General features: G+C 34.1%; 1 protein-coding gene across 1 annotated transcript in view; it reads left to right on the top strand.

The window, feature by feature from the left end:
• The window catches only part of UNC5C (unc-5 netrin receptor C), a 435583-nt gene that overhangs the window by 110513 nt on the left and 302053 nt on the right, over positions 1 to 23017 (top strand). The window lies entirely within an intron of this gene.

Here is a 23017-nt window from a genome sequence, read left to right as displayed (position 1 = left end):
GCTAAAATATTAAGAACATTAAATGTAGGTTAATCAGAAATGCGAGTGTAGGCCAGATTCCTCCAGGCAGTTTTCACCTTCCTTGTGTGTTCCCTCACTCCTTGCAATCAGAATGAGATCTCATTTGCCTTTTTCATCCAAATAAAGACTGACAGAGATGGTGAGCATAGTAGATATCACAAATATCCTATTTCTTTGATAATGTGTTGGTTTTATAACATTGCTTACCAGGGAATGTGGTTTACATTCATTTGATTAGTTTCCAAAAAAAATATTCCCTTCTTTTACTTTTTAGATATCTTTTGTTTCCATCATACATTTTATTCCTTATTTTTAAAGTGCTTATAATTAATAATTATATATTTTTTGAAATACATAAATGAATTGGGATTTTTTTCTAATGCTTTGAGCACAAAGCAGTCTCAATATGAATAATCTGGACATGCATGACCAAAATGGTCAGCTGTTCATATGCAAAAACATACATTTGTGTATAATTAGTCAATGTTTCTGGTCTGGGCTTTTATTTTTCATGATCTTGTAGCTGTTGTTTAATTTTTTACTCTTTCTTTGGTATGGACCATTGCTGACAGTTAATATATTTTTTAGAGTTAGGATATCTTAGAGATCATATAATCTAACCTCTTCATTTTGCAGCTGAGGAAAAGTCTCAGAGAAGTTTAATGCCCTGTTCAGATCACACAGTGACAATACTCAATCGACCCTTAATCTAGTGCCCTTTTTTCCATCATACCCTGATGTCTTCCTTATAACTGGAAGATGTTCACTCTGAACATATCTGAAATTTAGAACTAACCCTTCAGACATGGCTTGATAAGTCAATCGACATTTTAAACAGTTCTGTGGAATTTACCAAATCATCCTTCCATTGCACAACCCCCTCCTCCCCCTTACTTATTTTCTTGCTGATCTGCCATGAAACTGTGAACAAATTTAATGTCTGAATAACTATTCAGTCTCTCAATGACCTTGAAAAATTTCCTTTGCATCATTAAAAATTAATAAAATGCAAGTTTATGAGCAGACTAAGGGAATTTGTATCTACTGTGAGGTAATTGTTGTAGCATATTCAACTGGAAGCTGAAAAAGTTAAATACTCATATGGACAATTCACTTGACATTTGAGATCAAGTGCTTTTTTTCTTACTTCTGAGTTCAAATCCTGCCTCAGACTTTACTAGATATATGACCCTTGCTTAAACTAAACCTCTCTATGCTTCTGTTTCCTCATTTGTAAATTAGATTTAATGATAGCATTTACCTCACAGAATTGTTGTGAGGATAAAATTAGTTAATATATGTAAAGCACTTTGAAAACATCAAAGCATTATAAATGCTCACGTTGTTTACATATATAGCATATCTCTGTCATCTAACAATCCATCCAGGCATTCAGCTATCCATTTACATCCTTCTATCCACCATCTATCCATCTATCTATCCATCTATCCATCTATCCATCTATCATCTATTTATCTGTCTCTTTCTTTTCTTCCTTCCTTCCTTCCTTCCTTCCTTTCTTTCTTTTTCTTTCTTTCTTTCTTTCTTTCTTTCTTTCTTTCTTTCTTTCTTTCTTTCTTTCTTTCTTTCTTTCTATCAACCTATTTTCAAGAAAGTTCCATTTACTGTGTCATGGAGATAACACTGGATTTTCAAAGCTTTTGCGGAGATGCAAATACTGGGAATTCTTACCAAGTTAGCTTTAGTATGAACTTGGTACATGTCTTCTCTAAGGACCTGTCTAGCTAATTTTGAATAGAGAGTCATAAGAGGTTGCCTTATTTTATGGCAGAAATAACAAGCCAGTTTCTCTATTTTTGTCTGCCATGACTCTGAGGACCTCAAGTCCTTAATGGCCATCTGGAGTGATTGAATGTAGATTCAGAATGTTCCAAAAGTCTTAATTTTATTTTTAACAGCTTAAAACTCCCCAAAACTTTTGGAAAACCAGGTATAGCTGTTTTGCCTGAGTTAGATTTCAAGATATTCCTCAATCAATATTACAAACATACATTTTGGACTAAGTGCTGGAGTGAAATAGAGAACACGTTCTAGTCTTCTTCTCTGATATACCACTACCTCAGTATTTGTTTTTTCTATTCTCCATTGATCTGTTTGCAAATAATTAGGGTAAAGTAAGGCATGGCAGGTCCCCATCACCACTCCCACTCCCCATAATCCTTTCAATTTTGAACAAGTTTGCTAATAGGCACACTGAATAGAGCCTGTCAATAACAGAAGTTTTCATTTAGCCAGGCACAGCTGCGAATTTTATATTTTGTTTTCTGTATATCACTTTATTTGAGAAGATAACATGACTGACCCTGATGGTTCTTTGTGGTTGGGGCTGAAAATGCCAAAGGGAAAACAACTGGCCTTTGCAACCTTCCCTAAATGTTTAAAAGAAAAATCCTCACCTCCCTCCTCTGTCTTAGCCAAATCAAACAATCCATCAACAGTGATGACTAGTTAAGTAGATGGTGGAGCTGTGTTTCCAAGTCTGTAAAAATGATGCTCCTTATTTGATTTGTGAGAGAAGCCTGGATTGTCAGTTGGTTTTGCTCCATTCCTAGGAAAATTGTTTTCAGCTCATTTTGTCTTTCCTTTGGGTGACATATCACACAATCTTGTACTGCAGTGTCTGCTGCTTGCTTGCTCCATGCTATTAACATACATCTGGGCCACCCTTTGCACAGAACTGTCCCTAGGTAAAACCCTCAGCGGTCTGGGATGGAAGGAGACCGCAATTTACAGAGTCCATTATCACCTCTGGACGTGTAGAATGATAATGGAAGTGACAGAGGTACAGCTGAAAATTGGCTCTTAATATTTTATATGTTGAATCTAAGGGTTGGAAGTCTCATGCTGCTCTTTAGGGAAAATGAAGTTTGTGGGATATTTTGTTCTACTGGAAACTCATTGAGAAGGTAGGCAGATGACACTTGAAAAGAAAATGTATTTAAATTCTCTATTTTGTGTTAACCAATGCACCCCACTAGAAAATTAGAGAACAATGACATCAGGATGAAGCATTCAAGTGAGGGACAGAGCCTATACTAGATTTGTCAAGAACTTTAGAAAGACCATTCCTGAAATCTTACATTATGGACATTATGATGATCATTTAACCTAAATGATGGCATGAAAGGGATATCTTCAAATTACAGTTTAAAAACTCATCATTTTGCCTAAAATTTCTAAATAAAAGTTCAGAATTACCATTGTGTCATGGTATCACACATTAAGGCATTTGACAATCATTTATTAAGTGCATACTATATGCAAAATTTCTACTAGGTAACCAGGGTACCAAGAATGGACAAAAAAAAAAAAAAAACAGACCTGCCCTGTGTTTACACAGATAAGTAAGCATAAGGTGATAGGTTGTAGAGGGAAAGAGCACTTAAAATGAGGACATCTTTCTAAGAATATAAATTAGTGTTGACTTACATTGGTCAAAGAATTTCCTTACTTGATTTCCTTATTCCAATGAGATCACAGGCACAACTCCTGATTCCACCTTTATTCCTATTTCAATTCTATCTGAATTTAATTATTTCTTTCTTTTTAAATAGAAGAGAACAGGGAACTCTCGATGACAAGATTTGTGAATTGTTATCTACATTCTGGCATATGCTTTTATGAAATCATACTTTCTGGAAGGTAATATCACTGGAAGCAGTCTATTTTAAAGAATAAAAGCTTCAATTTCCTTTGGTGAATTTGGAGTATCCTTGAAATCATCAATGCCTGCCATTTTTGTATGTGGTTTCTACAGATCATTTCATTTTAATCCTTTCATTTGATTGATTTTCCAGTGTCAGAGATGCAGAAAGAGGATTGCCAGATTGAGGCTCAAAGAGAAATCTCAATGTAGCAGACACCTTTTCAGTTGCTCCCAATTGATGGTTATAAATACTACAGATGTTTTCAATTTGTTTTGTTATGCCATAGAATATTATGCATGCCATATGGTAACAAATAAAATGCACATATGTATTTCAACTTAGCCCTTAGCCTCGTTCTGCTCCAATTTATTTTTCATTTAAGTTCAGAAATCAAGATGGTTATGTGAAAACTTTAATTTATCAATAAGACCTGAGAAAAACAAATAACATAACTTTTGCCTGTAGTAAAACATACAATGAATTAAAATTCAAAGAATCACTTTGTCTCTTCATCCAAATACATGTCACGAAATGTCAAAAATGAAATAATATCTAATATCTATGTCAAAAGTGGAACAAAAAATAAAAATAGGGGTCCTTAATGTGGCCCCCAAAGATACATTAGTTGGAGGGATTTCAATTTAGGAACTGAATTTTCAATTGTAGGAAAAATTATCTCTTTGTATTCATAAGTTCTAACTGATAGCACTCCCTCTAATTATTTTAAAATATTAATCTGAGTTGTCTTTTGGCTTCACCAAAACTGGGAATTGATCACATGACAAACAAAAACAAAAAAAGATTATGGCCCATTGCTATAAAACATGGCAAAACCATACCATTTCACTATTTTTCTTCCTTCCTTCCTTCCTTCCTTCCTTCCTTCCTTCCTTCCTTCCTTCCTTCCTTCCTTCCTTCCTTCCTTCTTTCTTCCTTCCTTCCTTCCTTCCTTCCTTCCTTCCTTCCTTCCTTCCTTCCTTTCCTTCCCTTCCTTCTTCCTTTCTTTCTTTCTTCTTCTTCTTTCTTTCTTTCTTTCTTCTTTCTTCCTTCCTTCCTTCCTTCCTTCCTTCCTTCCTTCCTTCCTTTCGTTCTTTCTTTTCTTTTTTCCTTTTTCTTTTTGCTTCTCTCTGATTTCTAAATTGTATTTTGAATAATGGATAAATGAAAGTCAGTCTAGATCTATAATGACCTGTCTAAGCCCTTGCCTCTTTCCTAACATTATTCAACATATAAAAAGTTTTATAATGAATCTTTAAATTGATATGCATTTTAAAATTATATAACATTTATAAACAAGTAAAACATATTATATATAATTTTATACACATTTTTCTTTTTTCAAAGAGCAATTGAAATTTATCTTTTGCTATCTTCTGTTGATTCCAACTGATAGTTACTCCTATTGCCAATTAATTGCCAGATAGTTATTACCAGATAGTTATTCCTATTGCCCGTCGATAAATAGTCATATCTCGGAAGCAATATTTCATGATATACTAGTTTGTTTTCTATTTTGCATCAGCAACTAGGTTTTAACCTCTTTATAGGTCACACTCTATCTCCTATATTTCTCATCTCCTCTTGAAATCCTTTAAAGAACCACAGAGACACAAAATGATGCCATTTGTATATAGTTCCTTATAATCAGTTATGAATTATTTCAGAAAGTACACAAGAAGAGGCAGAAAAGAAGGCCTGGGTGAAGTTGACTGAAGGCTGTGTCTAAATGTAAGAATGGCATCAATTTATATAGTGCTTATAAAATATTTCTTTCATTTGAAATCTATGAGGAAAATAGAGCATGTATTCTTATCCCTACTTTACAGTGGCTTAAACTAAATCTTAAATTACCACAGAGTCAGAGGTACAGATCTTAAAACCCCTCACATGACAGCAGATCTTCTCATTCAACAATGTTCTCTCACTGCCATTCCTGATGTCTAAAATACAAATCATTCCAGTGACCTTTACTCCTTACAGTTTCTATCATAAATCTCAATATTTATTGTTCTTATGAAATCATGTAAGAAATGAACAATGAAATAAAAATCAGGGGAATTTTTAAATGGGGGGGAATAATCTACCCTGAAATTTGAAATGCATAAAATAATAGTTAGAAATGGATGGAGTCTACAGGAATATCTAGTCCAATTCCTTCATTTTATAGAAGTGAAATTGAAATCATGTTCTCATGTCTCCAAAGAGAGATCTTTTTTCTAACACATAACATTGTTTTAAAACACAGATGCACTAAACTTTTTCTGTTTTAGAACAAAACAAAAAAAGGAAAAAAAGAAATTAATAATGAAACAAAATTGAAGATTTTTTTTTGTTTGCTTCCTTTCCTTCATCATTGACATATCTAAGGTCTCCTTAGGACCACCTAATCCAGACTGTACCTGAAAAGAATGTCCTCCACAGCATGCATGAGAAATTATTGTTCATCCTTTGCTTAGAACTCCAGGAAAGGAAAACCCACTACCCCTAATAGCTATTCAATCCACTTTTGGACACTTTTTTCGAAAACTTTTCTGGAAATCAACCATAAATTGGACTCATCTTTGAACCATCACTTTTAGTTCTACCTTCTAAAACCAGACTGAATAATACTTTGACATAATAGTCCTTTATTTACTATGGCAGCTATCATGAACCTCCCCTTCCCTTAATTTTTCTCCTTTCCAAAATAAACATCCCAAGTTCTTTCAGCTAATTCTCATGTTGTATAACCTTTCACTATCTTGATTATCCTCTGAACATTCTCAAGGTTTTCCTAGAATGTGATCCCATAAACTGAGCATAGTGATTAAGGAATATTCACCTATTATATCATTACTAAAGCTAATGCAACCTAAACTTGCATTAATTCTTTTGGAGACCATATCACTGTGTTAATTCATGTTTAATATGTAGCCCACAAAATAGACATTCCTTTCAATGAAAGAAATATTATACTTTTTGTTTCGAATATTACAGTCTTTCTCTTTTGAGATCATAGATATTTTGTCCTTCAAAAATAGTTATTGTTACATATTGTAACCTATATTTGATTCAAAACTATGAATTTATTTAGGCAGTACCAGTAATGATTATTATTTTATTATCACAATTCAATCATGCACATTAAATATCACTCAATTAAAAAATCAATCTGCATTGAGTGTTTTGTTTTATTCCATATAGAAATTGCCTGATGTTTGGTAGTCAATTCTCAGGTAGTTTATACATTTTAGAGTCATTCTGAGTTGAATTTTAATTGTCAGATCCTGTACTTTTTGTTTGTATTCTTTTGAATTTTATGGGTTTTGTGATTTATTTTTAATCTTATCTCATTTTCTTTGCTAGTTCTCTGTTTTTCAAATGTAATGTCTATGTTGTCTACGAATAAGGATAATTTTTGTTTCTCATTGCCAATGTTTGTCTTTGATTTTTTTTTTTCTGTAGTAGGCCATCCTTGTTTTGTGCCTGTTTTACTGGAAACACTTCCATTGATTTTCCATCATAAAGAATTCTAACTTTTGGTTATGTATATATACTTTTTTATCATAGCAATTGAGGGTATTTCCATGACTTTTTTTAGTATTTTATAATAAGTGTTTATTATATTTTGTCTGGGTATTTTTCTTCAATTATGAAATAATTATGTGGGTTTTTTAAATTTATATGATTAATTGTTAGTCCTCCAGGGTAATATTGAAGCATTCAGATAGTTTTAAAAGTTAAGATAAGTCTCAATTATCAAGTGAATAATCTGTCATGCTTATCATTGTAAATTAGTGAATCAAAAATTGAGTTCCAGTAAAAATTTTGAAATGAAATTCATAGTCTAATATGAACTTTTATTTGATCCCATGGAACACATCTACCTTCTCCTCACAACATTTTCAGACTATCACTGCCATTGGCCAACAAGGTACATCATCCTTACCTTCATGTTGTTTTATCTTACCTTTTTTCTATACGCTAAACCTCAACAGAGCACTGTTTGAATATTAATATGTAACAGAAAAGTACTATAATGTCCCAAATAGCTAGATGATACTCTTAATTTGCATATTAAGCTTTTTAGCAAACATACTATGAAAATATCTTCATGTATCAGCAAAGTAGCATTACTTCTTGTAACAGCAAAGTATTAAAAGTAACTATTAATATTCTGAAAAAGTCATTACATATTTCAAACGCATTCTCAAATCTCAATATCAAATCATTTTGGATGAATTTTGAATGATCGGCATTGAAATTAATTAGATCTCATCTACCTTCATTTATTGTGAATAAATCTTAGTTGTCCCTTAGGTTAAAGCACTTTATTATGCAGAATAAGCGTGGTATAGAGAACAGAAAAATGAATTAAATTTCCCCTCAAATACTTAAAACCTATCTGCTTCTGGACATCATTTTCTTCATCTGTAAACTGACTAGATTACCTCAAAAATTTCTGTAGGTCCTTGATTTAGGATCTTATTACTATTTCCAGTTTACTGTCCATACTGGTATCCCCATCTTTTCCTCCTAATTTCATCCTAACACAGTGCCTTGCATTCATTAAGAAGATAGTATATTTTTTAACAGAAAAGGTGACTATATTTTGAAAAGTGAAACAACTTACATGCTGAAATGGAAATCTAGACTATCAAAATTCTTTAAACTACTCTTTTAATGACTATTTCTATATCAAATATCAAATAAATCATCCTCTGTACATTAGTTAGGAAATGCTTCCATACAGTGAACAGCTCTAGTGATCAGTAAATATGAATTCTAATTTTAGAAATTCTGCATTAACAATGGTCTGGTTATAATTTGGTTCCCTTAACCCCTTTTTCCCTTAGCCTTTTTTTTCAACCATACAAATCATTGTATTTCTGGTAAAATTTAATTAATATTTTTAAAGCATTACAGATTCTTAAATAAAAGAACATTTGTGAATGCAAAATATTACTATTTACTCCCAAGGGTGATATAAGAATTACTTAATGTTTACAAAGCACTTTGAAGAGGAAAATCATAATGTCTTAAGACCATGTTTTATTTATTAAAGAAAAGCAAGCTAGAGCCCTGGGTACTGATGAGATACATTAAGGTTAGGGTTTTTTCCCCTTTTTTTAATTAAATTACTAGGTGTATTTTTTTTGTTGTTTTTTTAATTTATCACTTTCAAAAAATCACTGAGCTATAGGGAAAATGGTAGCAAACTCATTGTTCCCTGTTACGATGTTCAATATTATCTTCTGCCACCAATATAACCACTTAGAAACACTAACCCATAAAATTGTTTCTTGTATTCAGATATAGATATGCTGCAGAACATCAAGCTTGGGGTCTTTCTTAACCAGCTACTGATGCGTTATCCTTCCAAAATTGCCTTCTTGCCTACATTGTATCTATTTTTTATGTTTAAATATGGATCCATATCTGTTTCCCTTGGTAGAACATAAGATCTCTGAAGGCAAGGATTATTTTGTATTAGTTTATTTTGAATGTCCAGGCCTAGAGCAAGGCTAGGACATAGCAGCTGCTCAATAAATATAAAACTTTTTACTTCTTTTATGGGATTATGGGATATATTACACTCTGCTTAGAATTTAGTTTTCTTATAAATAAATAAATTTCTTAATGTATATGTCATCTCCCACTAGGTTGTAAGCTCCTTAAAGGTAGGGAGCATCTTTGTATCCCTCTACACACACACACACACACACACACACACACACACACACACAATGTTACAGTGGCCTTTCAGTGAATGCTTATTAAAACTTAGTAAAACAATGAATGAATGAAGAACAATCAGTAATTATTTTAAAAACTCATAATAAGGGCCAGATATTGAAATAGGTACTGGAAATAAAAATGAAACAAATAAAATCATCACTATTACAAGGCTTTTATTACAGTAAATGACAAAGATATCCATAAAAACCTACTGAACAAATAGAAAGAGAATAAATATAAAGCATTTCAATTCAAGTTAGTTTGAGAGAGAGAGATCCTTAGAAGTTGAGGGGGTTTAGATGTAATGATCCTCCAAAAAGATAAATTAAAACAGAGATCTGTAAGAATGGAAAAAAGGAAAATGAAAGAAACAATTATCATTTGGGAGCTTTCAAAATATTTTTCTGCCTCCTGTGCCATTTCTCTCTCAAGAAATAACAGCGGGGCGGCTAGGTGGCATAGTAGATAAAGCACCGGCCCTGGAGTCAGGAGTACCTGGGTTCAAGTCTGGTCTCAGACACTTAATAAATACCTAGCTGTGTGGCCTTGGGCAAGTCACTTAACCCCATTGCCTTGCAAAAACCTAAAAAAAAAAAAATAATAACAGAAAAAAAGTCCACGGATCTATTCGTTCAGCAACTTGGTCCAGTAATCAAACAGGAATAATTCTTTTCAAGAAATTAGTGCTGGGTATCCCCTGTCAAGAGTAACCATATTACTCCCAACTTTACATCTAAGGCACAATATGAAATGATCATAGCAAAAACTGGAGAGTATTTGGATTTCCTCATTCTCTAGGAAAGGGAATATCTAATTCAGTTCAGAAATATGTCTTTCTAATACAGGGTGTTTTTTTTTTAATTAAGGGGTTTGAATGAACTACACACTTTAGCTAGTTTAGATCTTCTTTTCTTATTAGGAACACCCAAATACATACCTATTCTGGAAAACTGAATGTTCCTGTTTTGAGTAACTAAGTCAAAATTTGACAGTTAGAGCTGGTTCAAAGGCTGAAAACAACTTTTATTTTTTAAAGAAAAATACAAAAAGCTCCACTCTTTGTCCTTTTGATAAATGATTCAAGTTATTTTTTCTTGAGTTGAGAATTCAGTGTCATTTGAGCTCACTTGAAAAGCCTTACTTTAAATCCTTATAAACTCCAGAGAATTTTTTTTATTATTTTTCTGTATTATGTTTGTGCCAGTTTTGATGAAGAGTGCTACACATAATGGACCATTTATTGCAAGTGCTCGTATATTAGAAATAAGCTGAACCTGGCTTTTGAACTTTGATGTACATCAGGGAGTGTTATTTAACCTGAAACATAGCAAAGCAGAAAGGGACCCTGACTATTAGCAGAGTTCTGACAATGTGTGGTCAGGGTAGAGGTGGAGCATCATTGTGTAGCCTCTGATTTTGGTGGGGAAAAGGCACTTGGAAAATGGGCTACAGTTCAGGGAGAATCAAAACAACTCAATCCACTGCCTATTTCCATGACAACATTCTGTGCAGAAAAGTAGAAGGCAAGAAAAGAGATAGGGTGATCCATTTAGGGAACAATAGATGTCTCTGCAGAAACTATCAAATGTAATTCAGAAACAACAATGGGACTTTAAAAAAAAAGGCAAAACCAATATTTCCAAGAAATTGTCTACACAGCTTCTTTAGGTGATAAACATTTCACGTCCCACTTGTATTAGACAGGACATTGCTCTGGAGTCAGAGGACTCTTGTTCAAAGGCCATCCCTGAGATTTACTCAACATGTATGAGACAATGACTTCATTTCCTGATGCCTCAGTTTTCTCATCTGTCCAATGAGAAATTTTGACCTCATGGCCTCTAAGGTAGTTTACAAATATAGATCTATGATCCTATGAATAGAATTTTCTTAACAGGTCAAATAATCATTGAAAGTATGCTATAATACTAGTCAGAGTTCTAGTAAAATTACAGAAAAAAGTAAATTATCTCAGTTACGATTCTACAATTACATCACAATAATAAGACAAAAGCAGGGAAGGGCTTCTTACAGGGTAAGTATTTCTGATTTACAGGATTATTTTGGCCCTGAATCTGCATTGGATGAGTACCCTTTTATAAAATATTTCATAAAATGTTTTTCAGAGTTGTGTCACAGAGAGCTAGGTCAGGGCACCTGGACAGCCAGCATGGCTCCAAAGTAACCAGAATTTGCTTTTCTAAATCTCCATTGCTAAATATTGATATGTGGCTATTTGGAAACATTGGTTTAGTACAGGAAGAAACTATATGCTTGTCTGAGTTGTGTTTTTATGGCCCTGGAAGCAGTCACAGACGGAGCCTCAGAAGCTCAAACCACGGCCACTCACCACATTTCTATTACATTTATGAGCAATGTCTCTGCAAAGCTACAGAGACAGGGGCAGGGATGCCCGGCAGGAGAAAGAGAATGTTCTTGCAATGCTGACAGACTTCCTCCAGATTATGATCTAACAGAAAAGTGCCAACAACTGTAAATCTCTTTCTTGTAAAGCAGAATTCCTTTGACTTGGCTTTTATTTTAGTGTCTGAATGAGCTTGGTCTATAAGGATAAGTAATGGTGCTTGTGTGCCAGTTCTAACCTATGTCTCTGCCTTTATTTCTAAAACAAAAACCTAAGTTAAATTGAGGAATTAATCACGTTAAAAGTACCATATCCTGATAAGGATCCTACTGCTCTACCTTTATTATTTTGAGTTTTGAAAACAATTAAGCAGAGTTTCCCCTAGATGAGTCCTTGGATTATATCATAAAATCATATAGCACTATATCAGATTTTATCATTACCTCTGTACTAATGTGGAAGGATTGAGTTCCAGGGATCTTATCCACCTTGTTTAACTTCTTGGTTCAATTGGGTGGGACAGGAAAGCTTATTACAACATTTCTGTGGTAGAAGACTTCTTATTATCCAGTATAATCAAGTAAGAAGAATGTAGTCCCTTGGGAGTCATTATTTCTGCTTTTAAAAAAAAAATCCAAATATTACCTTTTTACAATGCTAGTATTTGGTTCAAGTCTAATCAACAAAAAATTATTAAACTCTTATAATGGAGGAGGCAATATGTTTTGACTATTTGATGACTTAAGGCACTTAAATCTCTAATTAAGAGATTTTTAACCTTGGGTCTGATTTGGTTTGGGGGGGGGGGATTTACATCTTTATTGCAATACCACTGGTCTCTTTTATAATCCTAGTTAATTTATTTATGTTTTTAAAAACATTATTTGGAGAAGGGATCTATCAGACTCATAAGACTCTCCAAAAGTTGGGGGCAGTTAGGTGGCACAGTTGGGGGAAGTTAGGTGATGTAGTGAATAAAGCACCAGCCCTGGAGTCAGGAGGACCTGAGTTCAAATGAGACCTCAGACATGTAATAATTACCTAACTGTGTCATCTTGGGCAAGTCACTTAATCCTGTTTCCTTGCAAAAACCAAAACACAAATTTTAAAAAGACCGTCAAAAGATGTTCATAATACAAAAAAGTTTAAAAACCTCTGCTTCAATTAATGATTCCAATGTGAATAACCACATTTATTGAAAGAATGTGCTTCATTTCACTACTTGAAATAATTTTATGACATATATGCATTTTCCCTCCCCCCTTTTCTTTTTGCAAGGCAATGGGGTTAAGTGACTTGCCTATGGTCCTATGGCTAGTGTCTGAGGCTGGATTTGAACTCAAGTCCTCCTGAGTCCAGGGCCAGTATTCTATGCACTGTGCCACCAAGCTGCCCTTGATATATTTGCCCCTTTGCATAAGCACACATAAACACATGCATGATTATTATATTATCTATATAATATTGCATATGTAACAAAATAATGCATACATATTATATAATAACTTTTTAAATAATTGCTCAAATTTGATATCACATAGGATTTTTGTCAATCCAATCCAAATCACCTAGAACAAATTACTTGTCTTATCTGCAACCCAAATCCCTCACCTGTTAAATGTGAAGGAGTTTAATGATCTCTGAATGTCTGGAAATGTTAGGATATATAAGTGATATCCCTCAGATATACTGATATTGAAAGACAGTGAGAATAATATTGCTGAGAACATAAATAGTCAATTAGTTTTTCCTATTAAAAGTACTACTACTATTAACAATTAGTATACAGCATACAAGGTCAGAATTTGAACTCATGCCTTCCAGACTCGAAGCCTAGTGCTGTATCCAGTGCACCACCTGACTGCCTGGTGTTATATTTATAAAGGCAAATAATTATATTATAATATAAATATATAAATTATTCTTGGGTGGAAAAAAAAGTTAAATATTTCATCCAGGGATGTGTCATGGATAATAGTTTACTTTTGCAATGATTCAAATATTAAAAATAACTAATCTGAGTTTCACTTCCCCCTAGATTGCTTTTGTTAGTGGGGGTTCAATATAAAGTAACTTGATAAGAAAGAAAGCACAAAGACGGAATTCATTGATTTAGTAGTGTAGCAATTATACTATAGACTCAAAGATTGTGTTCTACTATTTGTAGGAAAATGCTAATGATCTCTTATAGACAAAAGGTGATAGTGAATTCATTCTGCATTTTTATTATTTATATTATCATCTTTAAATGAAAGAGATGGGAGCTCAGTCAGTATCCTACTTAGGATCATTTAACAAATGTGTTTACACCCTAAGGTTTTTCTGAACTCTTCTGTTGTTCTTGCAGCATGTCACAGAATAAAGGAATGCATTTATTTTCTCATTTAACGGTTGTGATGATTGAAACCTTAATAAATAAAATATCTGTCTTTTTGAATCCCTTGGCCCTGTTATGAATGCTAAGCTAGATATCGAGAGAAATTACAAAAGAACAGGGCAAAAGGAAATCCTTCAGTATAAGTTTTCTGTACTAGGAGTACAAGTTTGAATTTTTAATGAACTTGTATAATAAAATACAATAAACATATTATAGTTATCAACTTGTTACATTTATGTAAATTTCACAATTAGAACTGAATAATTTATTAATATCAGTAAAAAAAGTTGGTAATATGTAAAAGGCTTATTTTCAATGCACAGTCAGGGTTTTATTATCTCTAAAAATGTTTTCCTCTATATTCTGCCTAATTGGTTTAGATTTGCCATGTCAGGTTTTTCCTTCCTTATTTTCCTTTCTGGTAGCCCTTCTGCCTTTGTGTTGAATTTTTTATCAAGAGAAAAAGCCAGGAAAAATCTAATTATTATTGTGAGAAATAGTTTATGCAGAGTTCATGAATACTTCAAAGAAAACTCCTTTTAACCAATAAAGCATTATAAGACTCTTCATAGTAACAAGTCTGTCTTGGACATTATTCGCAGGAAAATACATAAAGAAATCAAGACTTTTTTTAAGATGTTGTTTTTCAAATATTATGTGGTAAAATGTTTTGATCATCATAAGATTCTTAAATATTGACTATGGTTGTCTAAAAAGTTTAATTAACCACAAGGAAACTTTGATGGACCCTTGACTGAAATTATTGTTATGTGCTCCACTCATCCAGAGGGTGTTCCCTATAACCCTCAGAGAGCTAGAAGTATCAATCTATTAACTTTGCCCTTTTCTGGGGGGCAACAAGCATTTCATTAGTTAAGCCTGCGGTCTAGGTCTATGTAAATTCATCTACTATGTAAGACTCATGGCTGGGGCCCACATTCACTGGGAGAACATTCTATCCTCACTTTTTTGTTAGGTCTTATTAACACAACACAATGGAATTTATCAGAGAAAACTTTGATTCTACTGAGTTTTTTTCATGCCAATAGAGATAATAAAATCAAATATTCTAACTCAATTACATTTATGGAATTTTTTATATTAAACATGTACATTTTAATCATATTGTGAAAGAAGAATTAGAACGAAAGAAAGAAAAAACCATGAGAGGGGAAGAAAAATAAATTTAAAAAATTGGAAATTGTAAGCTTTGTTCTGCAGTCAGACTCCAAAGTTCCTTCTCTGGATGTGAATTTCCATCACAATTCCTTAAGATTTAATTGTCTTTGATCATTGCACAGCTGAGAAGAGATCATCACACACTGCTGCTGTTAAGGTATACAATGTTCTTTTGGTTCTGCTCCCTTGGTGAATGGTTTTGTTTGAATTAATTTGGGGGAAGCCAGCAAGTCGGTTCTCAAATGTTAATAGCAAAAAAGATAATTTCAAATTATCTTGGAAATATTTCAACAAATATTAAAGTTTGACAATGACTATAGTGCCATTACTTTAGTTTAGGAAGAGGAAAGAAAAAACAATGATGCCAAGATCTTGGTTTATATGTTATGGTCAAGCATTAATTTTTTTTTTCCTTTTAAAGATTTTTTTTTTATTTTGAGTTTTACAATTTTTCCCCTAATCTTGCTTCCCTCTTCCCCACCCCTCACAGAAGGCAATTTGCCAGTCTTTACATTGTTTCCATATTATACATTGATCCAAATTGAATTTGATGAGAGAGAAATCATATCCTTAAGGAAGAGACATGAAGTATAAGAGATAGCAAGATCAGACAATAAGATATCAGGTTTTTTTTTTTCTAAATTAAAGGGAATAGTCCTTGGTCTTTGTTCAAACTTCATAGTTCTTTATCTGGATACAGATGGTATTCTCCATCGAAGACAGCCCCAAATGGACCCTGATTGTTGCACTGATGGAATGAGCGAGTCCATCAAGGTTGAACATCACCCCCATGTTGCTGTTAGGGTATACAGTGTTTTTCTGGTTCTGCTCATCTCACTCAGCATCAGTTCATGCAAATCCCTCCAGGCTTCCCTGAATTTTCATCCCTCCTGGTTTCTAATTGAACGATAGTGTTCCATGCCATACATATACCACAGTTTACAAAGCCATTCCCCATTTGAAGGACATTTACTTGATTTCCAATTCTTTGCTACCACAAACAGGGCTGCTATGAATATTTTTGTACAAGTGATGTTTTAACCCTTTTTCATCATCTTTTCAGAGTATAAACCCAGTAGTGGTATTGTTGGATCAAAGGGTAGGCACATTTTTGTTGCTCTTTGGGCGTAATTCCAAATTTCTCTCCAGAAAGGTTGGATGAGTTCACAGCTCCACCAACAATGTATTTGTGTCCCTGATTTCCCACATCCCTTCCAACCTCGATCATTGTTCTTTCTGGTCATGTTGGCCAGTCTGAGAGGTGTGAAGTGGTACCTCAGAGAGACTTTAATTTGCATTTCTATAATAAATAATGACTTAGAGAAATTTTTCATATGACTATGGATCACTTTGATCTCCTCATCTGTAAATTGACTTTGCATATCCTTTGACCATTTGTCAATTGGGGAATGGCTTATGTTTTTAAAAAAAATTTGACTCAGTTCTCTGTATAGTTTAGAAATGAGTCCTTTGTCAGAAATACTAGTTGTAAAGATTGTTTCCCAGTTTACTATATTTCTTTTGATCTTGGTTACAGTGATTTTATCTGTGCAAAAACTTTTCAATTTAATGTAATCAAAATCATCTAGTTTGTTTTTAGTGTTGTTCTCCATCTCTTCCTTGGTCATAAACTGCTTCTCTTTCCATAGATCTAATAGGCAAACTACTCCTTGATCTTGTAGTTTGCTTATAATAATGTTTTTAGGTCTAAATCCTGTAACCATTTGGATCTTATCTTGGTAAAGGGCGTGAGGTGTTGGTCTACTCTAAGGTTCTTCCGTACTAACTTCCAATTTTCCCAGCAGTTTTTATTGGAGAGTTTTTATCCCAATAGCTAGACTCTTTGGGTTTATGAAACAGCAGATTACTGTAATCATTTCCTGCTATTGCACCTAGTCTATTCCACTGCACCACCAGTAGTTTTTTAGGCAATACCAGACATTTTCGATGACTGATGATTTATAATATAATTTTAGATCTGGTAGGGCTAAGCCACCTTCTTTTGCACTTTTTTCATTGAATCTATGGAAATTCTTGACTTTTTATTTCTCCATATGAATTTACTTACAATTTTTTTTTCTAATTCATTAAAGAAATTTTGGGGGGGAATTTTGATTGGTAGGACGCTAAACAAATAGTTTAGTTTTGGTAGAATTGTCATTTTTATTATATTAGCTTGACCTATCTATGATCAGTTGATGTCTGCCCAGTTATTTAAATCTGATTTTATTTGTGTGAGAAGTGTTTTGTAATTGTTTTCAAAAAATTTCCGAGTCTGCCTTGGCAAGTAGACTACCAGGTATTTTACATTGTCTGCAGTTACTTTCTAGCTCTTCCTGCTGTATCTTACTCGTCATATATAGAAAAGTTTAGGATTTATGAGGGTTTATTTTATATCCAATAACTTTGCTAAAGTTGCTAATTGTTTCCAGGAGTTTTTTAGATGATTTTTTGAGGTTCTCTAGATATACCATCATGTCACTTGCAAAGAGTGAGAGTTTTGTCTCCTCCTTCCCTATTCTAATTCCTTCAATTTCTTTCCCTTCTCTTATTGTTGAAACTAACATTGATAATACAATATTGAATAGTAGTGGTGATAATGGACATCCTTGTTTCACCCCTGATTTTATTGGGAATGCCTCTAGCCTTTCCCCATTGAATATAATGCTTGTTGATGGTTTCAGATAGATACTGTTTATTATTCTGAGGAACAGCCCGTTTATTCCTACGCTAGTGTTTTTAATAGGAATGGGTGCTGTATTTTGTCAAAAGCATTTTCAGCATCTATTGATATAATCATATGATTTATGATAGGTTTGTTATTGATAAAATTAATTGTACTAAGTTTTCCTAATATTGAACAAACCTTGTATTCCTCGGATAAATCCTACTTCATCATAATGTATTCTCCTAGTGATAACTTGTTGTAATCATTTTGTTAAGATTTTATTTAAGATTTTGCATCTATATTAATCAAGGAGATAGGTCTATAAATTTCTTTCTCGGTTTTAACTCTTCCTGGTTTAGGTATCAGCACCATATTGGTTTCATAGAAAGAGTTAGGCAGAGTTTCGTCTTCCCCTATTTTTTCAAAGAGTATCAAGAATTGCAACCAATTGTTCCTTAAATGTTTGATAGAATTCACTTGTGAATCCATCAGGCCCTGGAGATTTTTTTCTTAGGGAATTCAATGATGGCTTGTTAAATTTCTTTTTCTGAGATATGGTTGTTTCGATATTTAATACCCTCTTCATTTAACCTGGGTACCTTATATTTTTGTAAATATTCATCCATTTCACTTAGATTGTGAAATTTATTGGCATAGAGTTGGGCAAAATAATTCCAAATTATTACTTTAATTTCCTCCTCATTGATGGTGAGTTCACCTTTTTTCATTTATGATACTAGCAATTTGATTTTTTCTTCTTTTTTTAAAATCAAATTGACCAGAGGTTTATCAATTTTATTGGTTTTTTCATAAAACCAACTCTTGGTTTTATTTATTAATTCAATAGTTAGAATTTCTAATTTGGTATTTAATCGGGGGGATTTTAATTTATTCTTCCTCTATTTTTTTAGTTGGATTTTTAGTCCATTGATTTCCTCTTTCTCTAATTTATTCATGTAAGCATTTAAAGATATAAGATTTCCCCTGACAGCTGCTTTGAGTGAATCCCATAGGTTTCGGTATGTTGTTTCATTATTGTCGTTATCTGGGATGAAATAATTAATTCTTTCTATAATTTTTTGTTTGATCCACTCATTTTTTAAAATGAGGTTATTTAATTTCCAATTAGTTTTGGATGTATATCTCCCTGGCCAAATATTGCATATGATTTTTATTGCATTATGATCTGAGAAAGATGTATTTACTATTTTTGCCTTTCTGCAATTGATCGTTAGGTTTTTATGCTCCAGTACATGGTCAGTTTTTGTGTAAGTGCCATGTACTGCAGGAAAAAAAAGTATATTCTTTTCTATCCCCATTCAATTTCCTCCATAAGTGTATCATATCTAGGTTTTCTAATCACTATTTACCTCCTTAACATCTTTCTTGTTTATTTTATGATTAGATTTATCTAAATCTGAGAGTGCAAGGTTGAGGCCTCCTACTAGTAGAGTTTTGCTGTCTGTGTCTTCCTGTAGTTCTTTCAGCTTCTCCTCTAAGAAGTTGGATGCTATCCCATTGGGTGCATACATATTCAGTACTGAAATTACTTTATTGACTATGGTACCTTTTAGGAAGATATAGTTTCCTTCCATTTCTTTTCTAATGCTATTTTTACAGCTGCTTTGACTGAGGTAAGGATTGCTACTCCCGCTTTTCTCACTTCAGCTAAAGAGAAATATATTTTGCTCCAATCTTTTACCTTTACTCTATATGAATCTCTCTGCTTCAGATGAGTTTCTTGTAAGCAGTGTATTGTAGGATTCTGGTTTTTAATCCACTCTGCTATTCACTTATGTTTTAAGGGACAGTTCATCCCATTCACATTCAAAGTTATGATTACTAACTCTTTATTGCCCTCCATTCTATCTTCCCTCCATTTATATTTTCCCCCTTTTTTCACTTTATCTGTATTCCCCAGTATTTTGTTTCTGAATACTACCACCTTCAGTGTATTTGCCCTCCTATATCCTCCCCCTCCCCTTTCTTTCCCCTTTCCATTTTCCCTTTTTCTTTTCCTTCCTTCTGTTAGTTCCCCTTTTTTGTCCCCCTTTCTGTCTCTGTCCCCCCTCCCCTTTTCTCCTTTTAATACTTGAAAGGTAAAATATTTCTTAAGTTAACTGAGTATGTGTAAGTTAACTTTAAGTCAAGTCTAATGAGAGGAAGATTCAGGTGCTTCTCATCTCCTCCATTCTTCCTCTCTATTACAATAGATCTTTTGTACCTCTTTATGCAATGAGATTTACCCTATCCAAGCCCCTCTATCCTCCTGTCTCCTTCCTGTAACCCTTTCTCAGGAGGTATTGTTTTTTAAATCTTTCTATTTGAATCTCAGAAAATCATGAGGATCCATCACTTCTGGCTGAGTATATTCTCTCTGTAATAGAGTTACAATTCTTGAGAGTTATTAGAGTCTTTCTCCCAAATATGGATATCCAATGTTTCCCATTGGATAGCAGTCTCATGGATAATTCATGAGTGTCCATCCCTTCTGGCTAAGTATATTCTCTCTGATAGAGTAAAAATTTTCAAGAGTTGTGCGAATTTTTTCCCATGCTGGGATATAGCCAGTTTCATTTTATTGAATAGCAGTTATTTTTTTTCCTCTTTACCCACCCCCCCCGTTTGTTTAACTTTTACATATGTCTCTTGTACCTCCTGTTTGATGTCCAAATTTTCTATTTAGCTTTGGTCTTTTCATCAGGAATTTTGGGAAGTCTCCAATTTCATTAAATGTCCATCTTTTCCCCTGGAAGAGAAGGCTCGCCTTTGCTGGGTAGTAGATTCTTGGCTGCATTCCAAGCTCCCTTGTTCTTTGGAATATCTCATTCAAGGTCCTTCGATTCCTTAATGTTGATGCAGGCAGGTCTGGCGTAATCCTTACTGTGGCTCCTTGGTATTTAAATTGTTTCTTTCTGGCTGTTTGCAGTATTTTCTATCTTATCTGATAGTTCTTGAATTTGACTACAATATTCCTAGGTGTTTTCAATTTAGGATCTCCTTCTGGAGGGGTTTGATGTATTCTTTCAGTAACTATTTTGCCCTCTGGTTCCATGATATCAGGGCAATTTTCCATCACTAAGTCCTGTAATAAGTCCAAGCTTTTTTACTCAGTGTTTTCAGGAAGACCTCTAATTCTCAGGTTGTCCCTCCTCAATCTATGCTTGAGCTCAGTGGTTTTGCTGATAGGGTATTTTACATTTTCTTCTAGCTTTTAAATTTTATGGTTTTGTTTAACAGACTCTTGCTGTCACGTGAAGTCATTAGTTTCCAGACTCCATTCTTTTTTTAAGAGAAGAATTTTCTTCATTTCCCTTTTGAAACTACTTTTCCAATTGGTCGATTCTATTTTTGTAAGAGTTTTCCATTTGACTAATTGAGGTTTTGAGAGAATTGTTTTCTTGTTGCAAGGTGTTAATTTTCTCTCCCAAATTTTTCAATTGATTTTTAAACTCCTTCCATATTTCTTCAAGGATATATTTTTGTGCTGGAGAGCAGGTCATCATGTCATGTTATCCTCAGAGGTTCTAGGTCTCTCTGAATTAGTGTCTTTTCCTTCCAAGAATTTTTCTATGGACCCTCCTTTGCGTTGGCCTTTCTTCAATATCCTAAGATCTTGTGTTCAGGAGGGACTGGTTCACAGAGGTTTGGTGTTGGGATTCCTAGAGGCTTTACTCACTGAGTGTAATATCTCCAGCTGGTCAGTAGGGGATGCTAGAGATTTTGGTCACTGAATGTAATGTTTCCAGCTGGCCAGTAGGCAGTGCTGGTTGCTTTCTCTGGAATGTCTTTGACCTTGATTGAAGCCCTTTCCCTTGGCCTGAAGGGAGTGGTTGAAGCTGTTGAATATTTTTGTCTTTGATCAATGGTGGCCTCTACCCTGGGGTGAGGTCATCATTGTCCCTATTCACAGCTGAGCTGGTTCTGCTGCTGGGCCTTAGCCTGGGGCGGAAGGTGGGTTTTAATTGTGTCTCTTCTGAAGAGGCTTCAGCTAAAATGAAGGTATGGACTCTGAGTTCCTCCCTACCAGAGGAGCCCAGGGATAGATGTCTGCAGCTTTCCTGCACTGGAACTCTCCCTACAGCCCTGCCCACAAGCTCCTGCCAGTCAGCGAAGCAAACCAATGCCTCTGCTCCCTAGTTGACCCCTGCCCCTGTGGAAAGTCTCTAGCCCCTTTCCTCTGATCGAGCCAGTCAGGTTCTCAGACCTTTGAGCTCCTGGGCTCTTGACCCACAGCTAATCAAGCTAATCCAAGGCTACTCCAGCCTCCCAGGTTCCCAGTTTTACCAGATCCAGTACTCCTTGCAGAATCTGCCCTCTGTGCCCAGACTCACTTAAGATCTTGGAAGACAGATCCTGAAGTAGATGTTTTTCTCCTGGATTTTCTTCTTTCTGGTCTTGTAGATCGATTTTTTATTAAGAGGTTTGTTTCATATTCTGTATGAGGGAAGATCAGGAGATGTTTAGCAGTGTGCCTCTCCTCTTTAAGCCATCTTGGCCCAAAACAGATTTTTTTTTAAAAAGGGAATATAACTCACCAATTTGAATAAAAGTAGCTTCATAAGGAATTGGCTTGGGTGCATGATGAAAGAGGATTTTTAATTCAGGTGAGAATCTCTAGGGAAGAAGACATGGCATCTATGTTATTATTATCCCCAGTCTGTCTAATCAAACATAATTTCAATCCTTCAGGTAATAATATTTATTGTTGATCACTTTCTGATTCTTTCATTGAGTTTCTTTTGAACTGAGTAACACCTTTTATCATGTCTATTCAAGTGTGAGAAAGTAGTTGAGAAGTGACTCAGGTTTTCTTTTTAAATTTGTTGTTGACTTTTTTCCACCTGGTTAGGACAAGTTGTGGTTCCCTACAGAAAATATGGAACTATTAATCGATTCAAATTGTAGACACAAGTATAAATGTGCAAGGATTGTCCAACATTTCTTAGTTTCCCCCTATGTGTTTATCTATGGGTTGGGGGTAGGATAGTTCTCATGATGTTTTATTCCAGATCTTTTGA

This window comes from Macrotis lagotis, chromosome 3, assembly GCF_037893015.1.
Source record: "Macrotis lagotis isolate mMagLag1 chromosome 3, bilby.v1.9.chrom.fasta, whole genome shotgun sequence".
NCBI lineage: Eukaryota > Metazoa > Chordata > Mammalia > Peramelemorphia > Peramelidae > Macrotis > Macrotis lagotis.
Note: the sequence above shows the minus strand (reverse complement) of the source record. Positions and strands in the feature narration are given on the sequence as shown.